Below are 17,389 nucleotides of genomic sequence, written 5' to 3' on the forward strand. Positions count from 1 at the left end.
CTGAAAGATTTTTCAAAACTAGATCTGAGAGGCCACAAAACTCGAAAAAAGGCCTTAGGAAAAAAAATTTGGCACTAACATTTCGGATTTTACGAGTAGTAAATTTAAGAAGAATTTTATCAGCGGGCAATTCGCGATCCTATAATAGACCATTATTCATCGCGAGAATTTTAAACATGAACAAAGTTTCAATATAGTTATGTGGGGTATAAAGAGAAAGACGTGCGTTCTAGTTTATAATGAAAAATATATTTGGCAGAACATGTGGGCTTGAAATTTGAATTAAGTTACAAATGGAATATCTAATTTTTAAACGAATCACTTTCATGCACCAAAGTCAGATTCGTTTAGATTAGTGATATCGAGAAAAATATAAATCAAGTCGTATTGAAAGCACAAACTCATTTATTAACCTAAAATTTTCTAATTAAGTTTTAATTTTTAGTAGCTTACGAATAAATAATTTAAGAACTAATAATTTTATAATTCAAAATCCACCATTCAAAAACATTTTCTTAATGTCTCCAATAAAAATTATGTAAGTTACCAGAACAGACGGTCTGCCATATTTTGCCTTCATTTTTGATTTTTCAAATTTCTAGTTGTTAAAAACAAAAATAAATGAGAATTTCTTAACATAAAATGTTTTCGTTATTGTAATGGAACAGTACAATTGTATTCTGGTAACCAAGTCTATGTGCTTTCTTTTTGTGTTTTTGTTTTTTTTTTTTACTCCAATTGTTGCCCATTCTATTCTTGTTTATTAATGGCTCAAGAGTTCAACTTAAATTTTTGTTCATTTAAAGAAAAAGTTCCAACAAAATAAAAACATGAAAAAGAAAAATTTAAAAAACGACAAGAAAAAACTTTGAAAATTCCATAATTTGCAAAAACAAAGTGTTAAAAATATAACAAAGCTTTCATCCAATTTCTATCCTTTTGAAAATGAAAATTAAACAAAAAACATTTTTTCTATGCTATTTTCAATTATGCACCCATTTCGAGAGTCCACATAAATACTGTGGGAAAACTTGAAAACTCATTTTCTTCCACTTTTAATGGTTTTAACTGTGGTAAAATAAAAAAATTATAAAAGAGAACAAAAAAAATTTTTTTAATTCTTCTCTTATTATTCTCAATGTGTTCCGTTTACTAACATGCTAATACTAACTTCGTAACACAGTTAATGGTTCACGGTATATTTATGTTAGGAAAAATAAACCCTTCAGTAAATATTTAAGCATTTGTTTTGATTTTTATTGATATTTTTAAATACTACAAAAGGAATAATTAAAAATGGTGGAAAAATGAACTTTTTTTTTTAATTTAGAAATAAAGAATTATTAAATTTTTTTGTTTGAGCTTTGTTTTGTAAAACTTTAAATTTTTAATAAAATTTTCAAGAATTCAACAATAAAATGGTAATTTATCAATTTTAAGGTTAATTGAATTCAGTTGAAATAGTGGTCAAAGGGTCCAATATTCTTTGTGTTTTGTAATGCTTTGTGAAATTTTTGTAAAACTTCTTAAAGTGGTAAAAGTTTAATATTAGCTGCATTTATATTCAAAGGTTCATCAGCCTTCTAAGAGTCTGATCAACCAAACTTTTCGTTTTAAACAACATTAAAATCTTTGTGTAGAATATGCAAAATTTCATTGAGTTCTCGAATAAATTTAAAATCTTCGTTGTTTTAATTTAAATATCTGGTAACACTTGTGTTCTTATAACACTTGTCATTACTTAGAAGCATTTTTAAAAACTCTTTTTTTTAATAAATGATTGTGCAACTTTAATTGAAGTTGAACAGTTCTCAAGCAAAAGAAATTTGGAAAAAGATCGAATAAATCCTAAATGTATGCAATTTTTTAAAATTTAGAAATTCTCATTGACAAATTTCTAAATATAAATTTCTTTTTGTTAAAAACGGAAAACTTTTACATTATGCATATGAATGGGATTTGTGTTACTAAGTTACCATGTGCTTAAAAAGTAAAATTTTAAGATTATTTGATATGAAATTTAATTAAATTTGCCAAACATTTTAATTAAATTTTAAAATCACTACATGTTTTTAAATAGCTTACTTGAAATTTCAAGTGTGATATTCTTAAAAATATTTTTGAAAGTCAAATTGTCTCAGATCACGATTTCATTGAATTAATGCCTTGTAAAAGAGCAATATAATATTTTAAAGCACAATGTTAAAATATTATGGAAAAAAATTCTTTCGTTGGTAAAAGTTCAGCAACAAACTTAAGATTAAAAACTCAAAAAATATATTAGTAAGAGTAAAGTAGTCCTTAATCCAACGAAGAAAAAGTATAATAGAGTTCCGCTTTTAAAAATACAAAAACTCCCGGCAAACATTTTTAAATGAAGCAAAATTAAATATTTTTCAAATGAGGTGTGGCATATTGAGTAAAATATTAGTGATTTTAAAGTAGAAGATGAACAAATGAACGGACAAATAACAAATTTTTACTCCTAATTATGCAGTATTTTGAATTTCTTTTACACCAATGATTTTTCTTAGAAATCTTAAATATTTATGAATCCTTCTTGAACAATTTAGAATTTTATACTACATAATTATTAAAATTTTCAAAAATTTTAGCAATTTAAACAAACATCATACTTGCTTTTTTTTTAATCTCATTAACCTTTATAGTGAAAGTTCATGGAAGATTACCACGAAAATACTGTAAAAATTTTAGAAATAGTTCAAGGTTCACATTAAATTCATTTAATAAGCATATTTCTATTTAATCGGTTAATTAAATGAAAATGTTTTAATTAAAACTTTTTTTTTTGTAGTAAACGAAAAAGATTAAAAATCCTAATTAGTGCAATACTTTTTGTTGAAAATTAATTTGTAGTTAAATTTTTTAATGAAAGAGTCTCATTTCAACTAAATTTAAAATTAAATATTCGTGTTTAACAAGCAAATAATTTAGAATTTTAAATATGAAATAAATATTTGCTGATATGGTGTTGTAATATAAGCTGTACAAATATTAGTGTGAGTTACATTATGATTGCAAGGTTAATTTAGGATGAGAAAAGTTATATTTAGCGAATTAATAGAAACCTCGACTAAAAAGTCAAATTAATAGCAAATTGCTGTTACTAAAGAAGAAATTTTCTTATACACAAAAGCTCCGAATTATGCTCTATTCTCCTAATATTTCTTAATAATTTTGATAAGAAGAAACTAATTGACTAATTAATGTATAGTGGTTCACATTACTATCACAAATCATAGTCTGGATTAGACCATATATGTATATTAGATACTTAAATCATACAATTATTTCTTCTCATCATAAATTTAAACATTTTAAAATTAAAAACGTGGTTCGCATTTTGATGGAAAATAAATTGTATTTAAGTTCTCTACGCAATTTAATTCTTATTGGGACACTACGTTTTTAGTATTCAGATTCTAACAGAATCAATTTTTAGGGGGGTTCTCGAACAAAATTTGTAAAGCATACCGATATCTTTTCAACGGTACCCGATCTGACTACAATTCGCAGCCTTTTGTTAATTTTGGCAGAGAAAGGGCTGGAGGAGCTTTTTCGAGTCAATAGGATTGAAGTTGTCTTCGAGACTTTTCCAGCAAGCCCTTTTTCAGTTCAGTAGGTCATCTATAAGTTATCAGAGTTTAAAAATTTCAAAAAAACTCAATTTATCGGACAAACACACAAGCAAGAAACGAAGTTAAGAAAAACATAGTAAAAGCGATTTTCAACAATGAAAAATGTTCTAAATTGCGGAGTTGCCTCAAGAAATTTTAAACAATCTCTCACACACGCATATATGTACAAACTATTTTTCAAATTTTGTTCGTAAATTTTGTCACTTAAATTTAATTTCACTTTATTCACATCAAAAAATAAATTTCTGTTTTCTTTTCATAAGGCTTTCTATAACTGTCCATTACTCCAATTTAAGCAAAATCCAACTGTTATAAAATAAAAATAGAACAATAACTTTCTTGATTATAAAAAATTTTCTAAATGAAAACAAAATTTCCAATTCATCAAAAATATTTTGTTTTTCTATTTCCCATTTTAAAGAAACGAAGCAAACAACAAATTATTTGTCATACTCGTATGAGTACGAAAAATGAAATTTTTTAAATTTTGATTTCTTGTTTATATTTTATTGTAGGACATTATGTTCATTAACCAAAGATCGGGTACTGACCCATAAACTAAAAACAAACAAAATACTGCCAAAAATCGTCATATATCAAAAATTAGTAAAAGAAAAAAATGTTTGCTATTAGAGCAGTATTAAGCGTCTCCACATGTCATGATATAAAAAATTTTCCTTACTGTTTCTGGTACAATACTCATTTTTGCTGTTGGAACAAAACAAAGTAAAGAGAAAAGTTTCTAAATGGTTTGGAAATATTTTAGAAAAATTTGAAATATTGCGAAAAGGAAAAACTGACGTAAAATTGAAATCTGATGATGTGCTCACTACATGATCGATGGTCTTTAAGTGTTGCTCAAGAATATGAAAATATTTTTTGTGCACTTATTTGAAATTTTAACAAATCTAGTAATCGTCTGGCTAATATGTCACTGCTAAAGGAAATTTTAATGTTTAATCTGATTAAACTGACTTAAATTATACCGAAAAATTCACCAAATAATTCCGTTCTCAGACAGAAAGTATTCCGTTAACATAGAAAAATATCGTTAGACATTAAAAAAAAAAAAATTAAAATCAGTTTTCGCAAAGGCTTTAGTTTGTGGGCCTAGAATCCCCAGATTAACTTCTAAATTTGTTCAAACATTTTTTTCACTCTGTTTCGAAGCAGAAAACAATACCTCTCTTATTGCATGCAATCAGATCCATGATTTTTATATATTTTTTTTTGTCTTTTTCCGTAATGTTAATATTTTTCTATTCATTTTTCAGGAACATGACAGAAAAACAAATGATTTCTTCTTTTTTACCTTTAAACGTAAAATTTCTTGAAAAAATAAAATTTAACTGTGTTGTATCCAGTGTTTCTTAAAGATGGCTATATAATAAATTTTCTTAAAGCCTCATACTTTCACTCAGTGAAAGTTGAACATTTAATCGGACCATGTTAAAGATTTATGGTTTAAATTAAAACTAAAATATATCACATTTGATCGCCAACATAAAACCCGCCATATAGCGCCATATAGCAAAATATTACAACTAACAAAAAATTTACGATATACGAGTAAGATTGGTTGTTTGTAAAGGCAATTTGTAATGTTTTATACGATATTGTTATGCTAGTTATTTAATTGAATCCATAAATATTTCAGGCCAAATCGAAGTAAAGCACATCTAATAATAAATTTCTTATAAATTTTGTCTTTTGATATATTTTGTATTATGGTTGCATTACTTAAAAGATCTAAATTTTTTCTTTAAAAAATATAACTAAATACGAAATGTTTAAAATCACTGAGATAAGTTCAAAAATCATAAGAACTGCAAAAATAATTACATGGGTGCAATGAAATTTGTGTTTGTGGGTCAAATCAAAATGATGATATGTAAAAATATTATAAAATACGTCATCATTAGTTTTTTAAGTACCCAAGGGAAACCATCTTTTCAACTAGACAACAGTTTTGAAAATTGAAAAAATAAAAATGCGATAATTTATATTTCTATAGTTGTAGAATTAGAAAGAAAAAACACATAAAAAAGCGAGATATGTGGAAAAGAAAATCTAAAAAATTTTAAGGGGACCAATGGTTTTCAGGACAGCACATTTTTTATAAAAAAAATTGTTAATAATATAGCTACACTTTGATTACTATGAACGGAAAGTTTATATTTGAAAACGAAAAGTAAAATAGTAAAAATTTCGCATAGAAAGAAGAATAATTGATCCACACATTTGCACGAAATAAAATTTTAACTTATACAATGGGGCAAAAGAAATCAAAAATATGACTTCTGAAAAGATGGACAAAATGGTATATGTGAGTCCTTTTTCATAAAAAGGACATGATGAAATATGATAAAAATTTTTGGATTTTTTTTTCTATATAAAAAATTCATATTTTTTCCTATTGTTCTTTAAATGTCTAGGATAACTTAAATGCATTTTTACATTGAATAAGCATAGAAAAAAAATATCCTTTTTATACTATTTCAAATAATATAAAAGAAAACCGAAATAGAAGTTGAAGGAAACAATGAAAATGCTAAAAAACATAAATGGCAAAGCAAAATTTTTAAACCGTAGGAACTACATAAGGTTGTCATTATTATTATAATGTAAAAGTTCATAATTTCATTGGAAAAGGAAGAAAAACTTTAGAATAAATCGCCAAATTATATTACAATAAGGCCCATTGTAGTTGTATCAGTACGGTTGGTTTAAATATGTTAGGCAGTATTATAACAGAAAGGTACCTATTGTAAATTAATCTAAGTAATTTTATCAAAAATAAAAAATTATGAATGAATAATTCGTTTAGATTCGCTTAGAAATGAATTGAGCTTATTTAAGGAACAGTTTCGAAAATATTTCAAAAGCTGAATTTTCCTGAAGTTTTTAACTTCATGACGCGAAAAAAACTTATATGGGTTGAGGAACGCCATTAAATTACAATCTAAAATGAAATCTAATTTTCTCTATAATACATTGAATCATAAGATTTGTACACCGGTTTATTGATTGTATGGAGTGTTTTTTTTTGCTTGGATAAAACTTATGAGAGGGTTCATCGTCAAATTAGTACAAATAACGCGTTCGCTTACTGACGTTTTTCAATAGTTTATCAAGAATAGAATCACGCTTGTCATATAAATTTGTCCGCTCATTTTTTCTTTGTTGAATATGTGTGCGATATATCCAAAAGAAACTGCTAATTCCACTAACTGCATACACAAAAACACAGTTTGCTGCGATGTACACTCTGTTGAAATCATTGAGCGTGCTATTTGGGAACTTGAATTGTAATCAATTAAATTCTTCATTATACTATCGGCAATAATTATTTTTTTTGACTCCGAGGTTGTGAAATTTAACAGGTCTCAATTATGTATGGTGTTGAATATATGTCGAGTTAATGATTTATGACAAACACTACATTTACGCCCTGAAGACCAACATTATTCATGTTCAACATTCAAAAATTTAATTCATCAGCAGGCGCCTAAATAGTCATATTATATATCTGAAATGAAATTAAAACTTTATTTAAATGTAATAAAAGCAAAACTCTTTAAACAAAAAAATTATTGCAACCAGACTTAGAACAATCAAAAATTTTTTATCGACTTTTGTATACTATCAAACTACTATTTTTCTTTAAACACAAGTAGAAGAATCCACAGTATAAAACTTAAAATGAGCAACAAAGATTTTGGTATATAAAAAATAAAAGCAACCGTTTAAAATAAGTTTCGACTTCACACCAAGTAACACCACCTTTTATTAATGTTATGACACTATAAGGAAAAATTGTTATAAAACAAAGATGGGAAAAAAATAAAAGAAAATAAAATAAAAAGCTCTTGTCATCAAAATTTTTTTCCATTCCATTCATTTCTTTAATATTTTTCGTCCTTAAGAAAGAAAAGAGGGTAAAGGGTGGAGACGGCTAAATAGGCAAGAGAATTCATATTTTCATCATCAATTTACAATGTTGTAATGCAATAAGTTATGTGCTAAAATGCTAATACTTGCTGCCACACATACCTTTAAAAAATTCTTATTGTTATACCTTTTTCTTCATTTTCATCAAAATCTTTGTTGTGAATGTTTACGTGTATGTTCCTTTATAACAGAGTTGAATTTCCTCGTTTTTTTTTATATTTTTATAAAAATTCCCTTATTATAAATCGCCCTCTTTTCCACATTGTTTTCTGCTTTCTGTTTTTTTTTTTTACCTTTCAAAACTCAATTCAAATTTTGTTGTAATCCTTTGTACACATGCGGTATTATAATGGTTTGAATATTATACCGCATTCCGAATGTAAAATGGCATATATATGTTTGTATTGTGTGTATAAACAACAGGGTTATACCATTAATGTGGTTTATTATACGATTTTTTTTGTACAATTGTATCTACATATATACATTCCAATATATATATATTCAAATTCATGCCAAACTAAGAGTTTTTCTTGTATTTAACCATGACAACAAAACAGCTCCCGTGGTGTTAAAAGAAACATAAGCATGATAGTATACCTATATATGCTTATATGTATTGTATAATTATCTATATATTATGTATGTGTATAAATATAAAATTATGAAACAAAAACAGTGGTACTGTGTTATGCTGACTGTTTATCATCAAGATGTGATTTTCAATTTCTCTATACAAATTGATTATACTCTATGCATAATCTATATAAATACATTCAAATTGTATTGTGATGTTGAACATACCATACACACATATATGTGTATAAATAGTTAATTTTTATGTTTTCATACATAAAAATTTTATTCAAAAGAATTTTATTAAATTTGTTTTATTATACAATTGAAATGAGTGGTACAATAGTACTTCTTTTATGTATACCATTTATTATTAGTTTTCTTTCAACTTAAGATAGATCTTTAAAAAAATTTATTACAAATTTGTTATAGTAATTGTACAACACAAAGAGAATTAAATTGTAGCAATAATGTTGTCGTAATGGAAAAAGTTTAGAGGAAAATAATAAGGAAAGAGCAGTTAATACACGTTTTTCAATAATCATTGTACAAAAATTGTTTTCTTGAAGGGTGAAGATTCTTATTAAGCAATTATTAACGGGAATTAGTATATAGATGTTAACAAAATATTAATGAGTTATTGTTGGTCTGAATAAATTTAAATAGATTTATTGAATTGAATCTGCTGATGCATGATAGAACGTATTGAACGTATTGAATCCTGTTATTCTAATTTGGTTTGTCAGAAAATTTTAGAATTATCACTTGAATCATGTTGAACATTTATAAAATTATCCTTAATAAAACAACTTACATTGGCATGGACCGACTTTGCTTCAATTTTATTGCTTAAGTATGAACATTATTTTATTAAGTTATTTGACAATTTCCAGGGAGCACCATCTGCTTTGCTATTAAATATACATGTAGGCAGTAGATATTACATTGGTCCTACTTTTCGAAAAGTATAAAAGATAACATTTATTCGTACGTGTAGCTTATATCTCACATTACCTAACAATTAATTGATAATATGCAAGCACTCACATAATTAGTTTTTTTCATTTTACTTTTCAAGAAATACCATGTTAATTTTTCTTCCTCTTATTTCTCTCTCGTCTCTTATTGGCATAAAGTAAACCTTGTCAAATTAATTTTAATTAATAATTTTTGTGTATAAATTATTTTACATTAGAAATGTTCATTGAAATACCATCGTTGCCGCCCAACATTTTATTTTTATTCAAAATTAGATAAAACATTAAAGTAAGTAAACAGTTTAAATTATTTGTATATATATGTATTTGTTTTATTATATATATCATAAACCAAAGTTTATTTACCAACAAAATATTGTACCAGACATAAAGATTAATATAAGTTTAATAATCTACTATGTATACATAAAATTAGACGTTGAACCACACTACCCAAACCATAAATTAAATGGGAAGAATCCACAATATACCAAGGAGAATTTTGTTTTCCATAATATTTGAAAATAAGCTGGTCACGATAATCTGCAAAAATCATCTTGTATTTTTTGTATACAAAAATGAAATAATTTAAAATATTCTCTACGTTGTACAATCTATAGAGACAATATAATTTTTTTTTAGAGGCTAGACAAATAATAATAAACGAAAACAGTCAACGATATATTATAAAATGTGCACATATGCAAGACTATATGTATTTGCATATGTGCCTTCAACATGTAGCAATAGAAAATGATATTGTGTATTATTATATTTTGTTTGTATAATCAAAATAAGTTCATTGAACATAAATGCACTTATTATAGCAAAACAAATACGTTTTATATACATATTTATATTCCTATGTACAATTGCACAAAACCACTGTACTTAAATTTTTAATTAAAAATTTTATATAAATGTAGGTAAGCAGGAAGCGTATCTACCATATGTGAATAGCTCCGTTAATCGTCTTTAATGAATTGTTTTACATAATGCATGAAAATTGTTGTAATAATTCCATTATGCCATATAAAATTTTTTCATAAATCAGAAAATATTACTTTTACTTTTAATTAAAGTGTTTATAATTTCATTTTTGATTTTGTTCGATTTTTTGAATAGGCCATATAGATCGCAGTTATAAACCACATATATAACTATTCCTACATCATATTTCAATTTATTCAATTTAATATTACAAAAATTAACAGTTTATGTACTTTTCTTTAACACTGTAACTTTAAAATAATGTGATCAAAATCGATGAAATTTAAGAAATTAACCAGGAAAATATTTGGCATTATTATTTAGCGCGAACGATTTATACCAAAACAAGAACTAAATCTCTTTCATCTAGTTTTCAGTAGTAATATAACAATTTTCTTTAAACTGGAAAAGCTTTGTACTCTTATAAATTCGAATGTTGTATCGATTCTTGATGAATGTTTAAAAAACTACGCATTCCTACCCGGTTCATCAATACCGGTTTTTAAAAAATTTTATATAAAAAAAATATGTATAGATTGTTATCAATAAATATTTTCTCTTTTAAGACCTTAAACTTCAATGTCATGTAATAATTTATCAATAAATTCTTAAAATAACATTTTAGTTTTTCATTGCAAAACTGAGATTTTCTTATATTAAATTATTCCGAAAAGATCGACTACATTGTATTGTAGATATTTACAAATAAATAATAATGAATTGGAAAATTAAGCACCAAAATAAACAAAAAGTTCCATAAAATTGTGTAAGCATTTAATAAATAAAGCAAGGTATGTAAATTAAAATACACAACACTTTTGTTGGGCCAATGAAGCTTGAAAATGTGAAATTTTTATGCGTCAAATAAAGAACTTATGGTATTTACAGTAGAAGTTTGTTACAATTTTAATGCAACCAGGAATAAGAAAAGGGATTTTGGAAATTTTCATATTTAGAATTTTCTGTTGTTTGTTTAATCCCACTATACGCCTTTTCCCCTTTTGTTTTATTTACTTATTAATTTAATGAAGAATTTAGAAAAATTTCACTTAACCAAATAAATTGTATAAAATTTTACCTGTAATAGATTTTGTGCCACCTGTGCAAGTATTATTAAATAAATACCTAGTACCTATTTTCCGAATAATGTTAAATTTATGATTATTTTTAATCAAATCCTTTCATAGTCATACCTTTCTTTAGATTTCATATTTGCAAATTTGTGTTAAGAAATTTTTTTTTCTTGAATATATGTGCCTATTTGTGTGTATATTTAGTAATTTGAAAATAAATTTTTCATTTTCACAAAAGAAAGCCTGAAAATAGTATGCATATTCCCAAAATCGTATACATTTTCTAGCATATATATATATATATATAATAGAACGTGCAAAAAAATACGCTTAACAAGAAAATCTTTACGCATTTCAAATACACATTTTCACAAGTTGAAAATACATATACACATAAACATACAAATTGTATATAATATTAAAACAAAATAAAAATTTTCAAGGACATTCATAATTTATTATACCGAAAATTTGTATATTATGAAATCTGAGAATTTTTCTTATTTTTTTGTTTTTATTTTTTTCAATTTAATTCACAATGTGATTGTATTACTTTGTTAGTCTCTATATTTAGAGATCCTATATATATTTTTCTTATACAATTTTTAGTACATAAAAATAAAATCGAAAATTTCATTCTATTCGTAATTTTTTCTATATTGGATATTAAAGTAAAAAATATCCTTTAATCTTACATTACGCACAAAAAATCTCATAGGAGGACTTCTACTATTACGTTTTCGTATAAAATTTCTATATAGTATAATGAAGGTAACCGAGTAAAGTTCAATTAAACCTTTTGAATTTTAAATAAACTTTTGCGTCTAGTGTTTTATTTAATAAACACAAACAGGATATCCGTAACAAATTTTCATATTGGGATAGTTTTGTATTTAAACATGTTACACTATCCTATGAAAAAATTTAAATTTTTTATTAAATGTGCAGTTTTTTTCATTCTAATTCAAATGTTTAGTTTTGTTCAATAACTAAACATTTATTCGACCAAGTAGTAAAAATTTTCTTAAGATTATTTTCCCCCAAATATACATTGGGCAGTGTTAAGAAATGGCGTCTTTTAAAAAAAAATTTAATAATAGATATACATAGAAACAAAGTTTTCTTAAAGTTGTATACATATTTTTTATTTCAAAAGAAAAAGAGCGTGCAAATGCGTAAAGTAAAACGATGGGGTAAATTAAATTAGATTTTTCCATCAAGGGTGTTGAACGAAAATTTCATTGAACTTCAAAATATGAAATGTTTAAAAAAAAATGAAGAAGAAAGGAATCGCAATAAAAAAGAAATACTTCTGGTTAAGAATGTGGGCAATCCTTTATAAAAGTGTTTCGCTTCAATTCGAAAATCTTTTTTAAATAAGAGAACATTTAACTTCAATTACTATTAGTCAAAGTTGTACAGATTTCATTGATTATTTACAAATTATAACAAAACTTTTAGGCTTCATTTGTAGTATTTACATTTCATTCGCTGCTATAGATATTACAAATATTTAACACATTTCTGCACTAGTCAGTAGAATAATTAACACAATCTAGTATAATGAGTGCATTAATCATTTTCAGAGGCAGTTTACGAAAAGAACGAAATTAATTTTTACTATGAATTCAACTTAATGATTTATGACAACTGAATCACCACAACAGCACCCCAAAAATGAATATTTGCATCACTAAATTAAATTTTTCGCAGGACAAAAATATTGTTTCCTATGATTTTTTTTTTGTGTTTTGATTACAAACTTATACAAAAAATTTTCATTATTTTTCATGCTTGAAAATTTACTAGCAGGATGCACAAAATGTTTTTATAACATTACTTTTTAAAGCATCAACTACTGTACGGATAAATAATCATATATACTTACATACTATAGGCAGTTTATTTAAGATTCTTAACGCATAATAATTCGTACGTATATATTAAACCATGTTTCCTGTTTTCACTAAATCAAGGGTATATAGCAACGGCGGCAATTTTCAAAAAGAGAAGGGAAATTTTATTTACATGAAAAAAAAGTAATAAAATTTAGAAAAAAAGAAAACTGTGTAAAATGTTTAAATGCGAGGGAATTTTTTCGTTGTTTTCTTATTGAGTTCAAACAAACACATACATCCAAAGAAAACTATTTGCCTAGAAAACATCATAGAAAATGTATTGTGTTTGTATTTATAATTTTATTTAACTGCGAATATATACTTCAGTAAATTTATTATTATTTAAGTGTGAATGTATTAGGCAAAGAGATTACCAAACTATCGAAAAAAATAAATATACATTTACGATCTTACATTAACAAAAACGTAAACTTGTTGCTCAATGTGGTTTGTTTAGTAATGCAATTGATTACCCCATAATTCTGTAAAAACAAAACTAATTGTAATGAAACAGACAATGGAACTGTATAAGAGATTTTTTTATCTTCTAATTAAATTGCAGGATCTGAGATACAAATCTGTGGTTTTAATAAGACTATGTAACTTTATGCACCAATTCTCTTTCCAGATTGTCTGCCTTAACACATATATACAGATACTTCTTGTGAGGATAAATTAAATTAATGGTTTGTGTCTATTCTAAAATAATTGTGAAATAAAAATATAATTGAATATTGTCAGTTTCCACTACCCCTTCTTAAAAAAAGCCACTTTTTACTATTTCCTTTAATAAAAATAATTTATAAAGATCAAATACTAACACATAAATTATATTAAAGTTTACTGTAAATTTATTAAAGAAAATTTTTATTTTATTAATTTTTAACAATTTTAAGGAAAGTAAAATGACTTGAAAATCAAAATATACGAATTTTGGAAGACAGGTAACCCTAATAATTTCTCTTTGAATAATATTGTTATTATTAATGTAATATTACCGTTATAAGTTTTAAGATAAACCAAAAAAAAAATAAAAAAAAATTATCAAGCTACTGTTATTTCGGTAAAATTTCGATATGGCAGCACGGTTATTTTTTGACAAAAAAATTTCGTGTTCCCTTTTCATTTGTTTTGGGTCTTTTTTTTATTTCAAATTTTTTTTTGTTGTTTCCGCTCTTTATACATAATTTTTTCTCTGATATATGACACAAAAATTCCTATAGTTGTATTTTGGGATTTTTGCTTTTGTTGTTATTCTATTTTATGAGACGCATGCGTTTCAAGAGATTTATTTTTTATTACAATGGTTCTTCTGTTGTCCGATGGTGTCGGTAAAAATTCAAAACAGAATGAAAATTTAGAAAAGGATATAAAGGACATTAAAAGAAGAACGAATATAAACAGAAAAACAAAATGTAAACAACTATGTACATCGGTTTGTGTACTTATGTATGTTTCTATCAATTGGATGAGAGAATGGGAAAATGTGAAAATTGAAACAATATGATATGTGTATAAGTTATTTAGTTCTGTACGTGTGTATGTGGGCATGTGTGTAGAAAAATGAAAAATTTTCTGTTTTGATTACCCCTTATATTATGATGAACGAACCAATTTTCCTCTCTACAAGAATTCTTGCTAAATGTTGTTGACGAAACTAATGTTTGAATTGATATTTTATGATATGCGTTAATATTGATGATGGAAACAATTAATATATATAGATAAGGAAATATGCATTGTGCATATGTATTCAAAATTATTGTATATATGTATTTATGTGTATCTGTATTTGGATACATTTCTTATGATAATTATACATATGTACGTATTCTATACATTAAATATATATGCATGAATATAAACATTTTATAAAACAAACTCAGCAAACACGTATCCATACATCATAATATGTAAATGTTCAACTGTACAGAACAATTTCATTTCTAATAAAAAATTAAGTGTTGCCAGAAATTTTTCTCGTGTTATATGGAAAAAGTGTGTCAAGTGCGATAATTTTTTTTTATAAAATTGAATTGAAAATCATATGATCAATATTTTCCGGTTATTCATTGATTTTTTTTATATTCGATTGTAATTAAATAATTTTAAGAGTTTTTTTGCCATCTTCAATTTTTTTTCGATATAACAAATTTGTTTTAAACTTTCGACATGATTTACATATAAACAGATTTATGTAAATATATTGTGAAATATTGTGAAACTAGAGCGTGAAAATACTCATTGGTTTTTTTGAATTGATGAATTTATTATTAATTCTAAATTCCAGAAATGTTATTCAAAATAATTTTAGGAAAATAATTCATTTAACTTTTGATTCTCATCGCTGGTAAAATATGCTCGCATTGAAAAAAATGGATATTGTTAAGTTCTAAAGTAGAGTGCTGCTCAACCCTATTAAAAATAGTACAAAGTTAATAGAAAATTGCTTTCAGTTCAACTTTTAGTTAGTAATAAGCCAAATTTAACTACAAACGCAAGCGAACTTTTTTTATAAATTTACATAAATGTACATGTATATATAAATTTATATGTGTGTAAAAATATGAAGTAAATGTTAATTCTATACGAGTACTAAAAAAATTTAAAAGATTTTTCTCCACGTGGTATATGCAAATGAAAGTCTGATGTTGTATGATTGCTCAATCAATAAGATTTCTTGATTTAGAATTAAAAATCATTTAAATCAATAACTATACCTTCACATTTCGAACCGCAAAAGCATTCTCACTTACATGACAAGAAAAAACTTTAACAATGTTGGCATAATTATTAATTGTCTCATTTTTCTGTCGAATCGATAACGAAAGCTTTAATCATATCTTCTTTAAATTAATTTTGTATTGTTTTTTTAGCACTTGATATGTCAAAGCAATGCTTTGTAAAGTAGCAATTTTCCCTTCAACAACTGCTGTTATTTAAATTACTTTCATTCATATACCAAGATAGATTGCCTACTTTTAGGATGAGACAAAAAAAACATTTAAAGAAAATTTAACTTAATGGTGAATTCAGGGGCTAGTTGCGCACGCTACGAAAAATAATTATAGTTTTTGGTGGCGTTGAATTTCCTGTTTCAGTTTTCTGCATTTATAAAAATTTGGAAAAGTATTGTAGTTCCGGAAATGTAAAGTGCCGAAAGTCTAAATTTTGCAAAATTAAAACTCAGAAGTTGGGTGGAGGTGAGAAAAAATTTTCTTCTAACGAAATGTTTACCAGTGTCTAACTGTTTACCTATCTAAAAGTTTCTAATCTTTCCCGTCTAGCAAAAAAAAACGATATTAAAAATTTGAAAAAAAGAAACCGATTTAAGATAACCATCAATTTTAATGGCCGTTCTGATTTTTTAAAGTTCAACTATATTATGACACCGTAGTAAAAAGCCACCACTACTTTGAGTAGCCAAACAATGACATTTTTAGAATTTTGAGGAGCTATAACTTTTGCATGGTGGCAGATAATACATAATGATTTATTATAATAGTTTCTGGTAATACTTTTCATCTTCTTTGAAATTCTACAATAGTATATATTATTATATACATACATACAATACACATATATACATATGCATGTATAAACTACAAATATAATAAAATATATGTATTCGAAAAATACATTTTGAATAGAGAGCTACTTCAATTATAGAGTAGCAGCATCAAAAAAAAACGTTAGAGGTAACAAGAAAAAGACAACAACAGAAAAGATGAGGAAAAAAAACAAAAAAGATGAGGAGAATAAAAACCAAAACAAAAGGACGAAAACAGGACATTGAAAAAGGATAATAGAAAAACGAAAAAAAAGAAAACATGGAAAAAAACAGGAAAATATTCTTTTTTTCTTCTTTCCCAACAAAAAAAAAAAACAAAAAAAAAACATAAACAAAACTCAGAATACGAAAGCCTCCCCCTTTTATCTTTTATATTGAGGAGTAGCAAAAATTTCAAATATACTGAAGAGAATAGAGTTTCCAAAAAATTTTTATACGCAAAATAAAACAAAAAAAAAAAGAAGAAACAAAAAAAAAATTTCGGTATAATAAGAAATGAAAAGAAAAGTAACAAATCAATTTTTCCTACTATTTTAAATTTTTCCTCAGTTATCAATTGAACATAAATTTGTTAAGATCGCGCGCTTGGTCTTTTAAATACCGCATTGAAAAGAGCACAAAAAAAAATACTTTAATTAATATTAAAAAAAAATTTGAATTAAAATTACAAATATTTTTTACACACAACTACACA

At 25.3% G+C, this 17,389-nt stretch overlaps 1 protein-coding gene across 2 annotated transcripts in view; it reads left to right on the forward strand.

Annotated features, from left to right (window-relative positions):
- LOC129614195 (endoplasmic reticulum aminopeptidase 2) overlaps positions 1-17,389 on the forward strand; it is a 127,878-nt gene that overhangs the window by 39,654 nt on the left and 70,835 nt on the right. The window lies entirely within an intron of this gene.

This window comes from Condylostylus longicornis, unplaced genomic scaffold (assembly GCF_029603195.1).
Source record: "Condylostylus longicornis isolate FDR11 unplaced genomic scaffold, ASM2960319v2 ptg000004l, whole genome shotgun sequence".
In the NCBI taxonomy this organism is placed as follows: Eukaryota; Metazoa; Arthropoda; class Insecta; order Diptera; family Dolichopodidae; genus Condylostylus; species Condylostylus longicornis.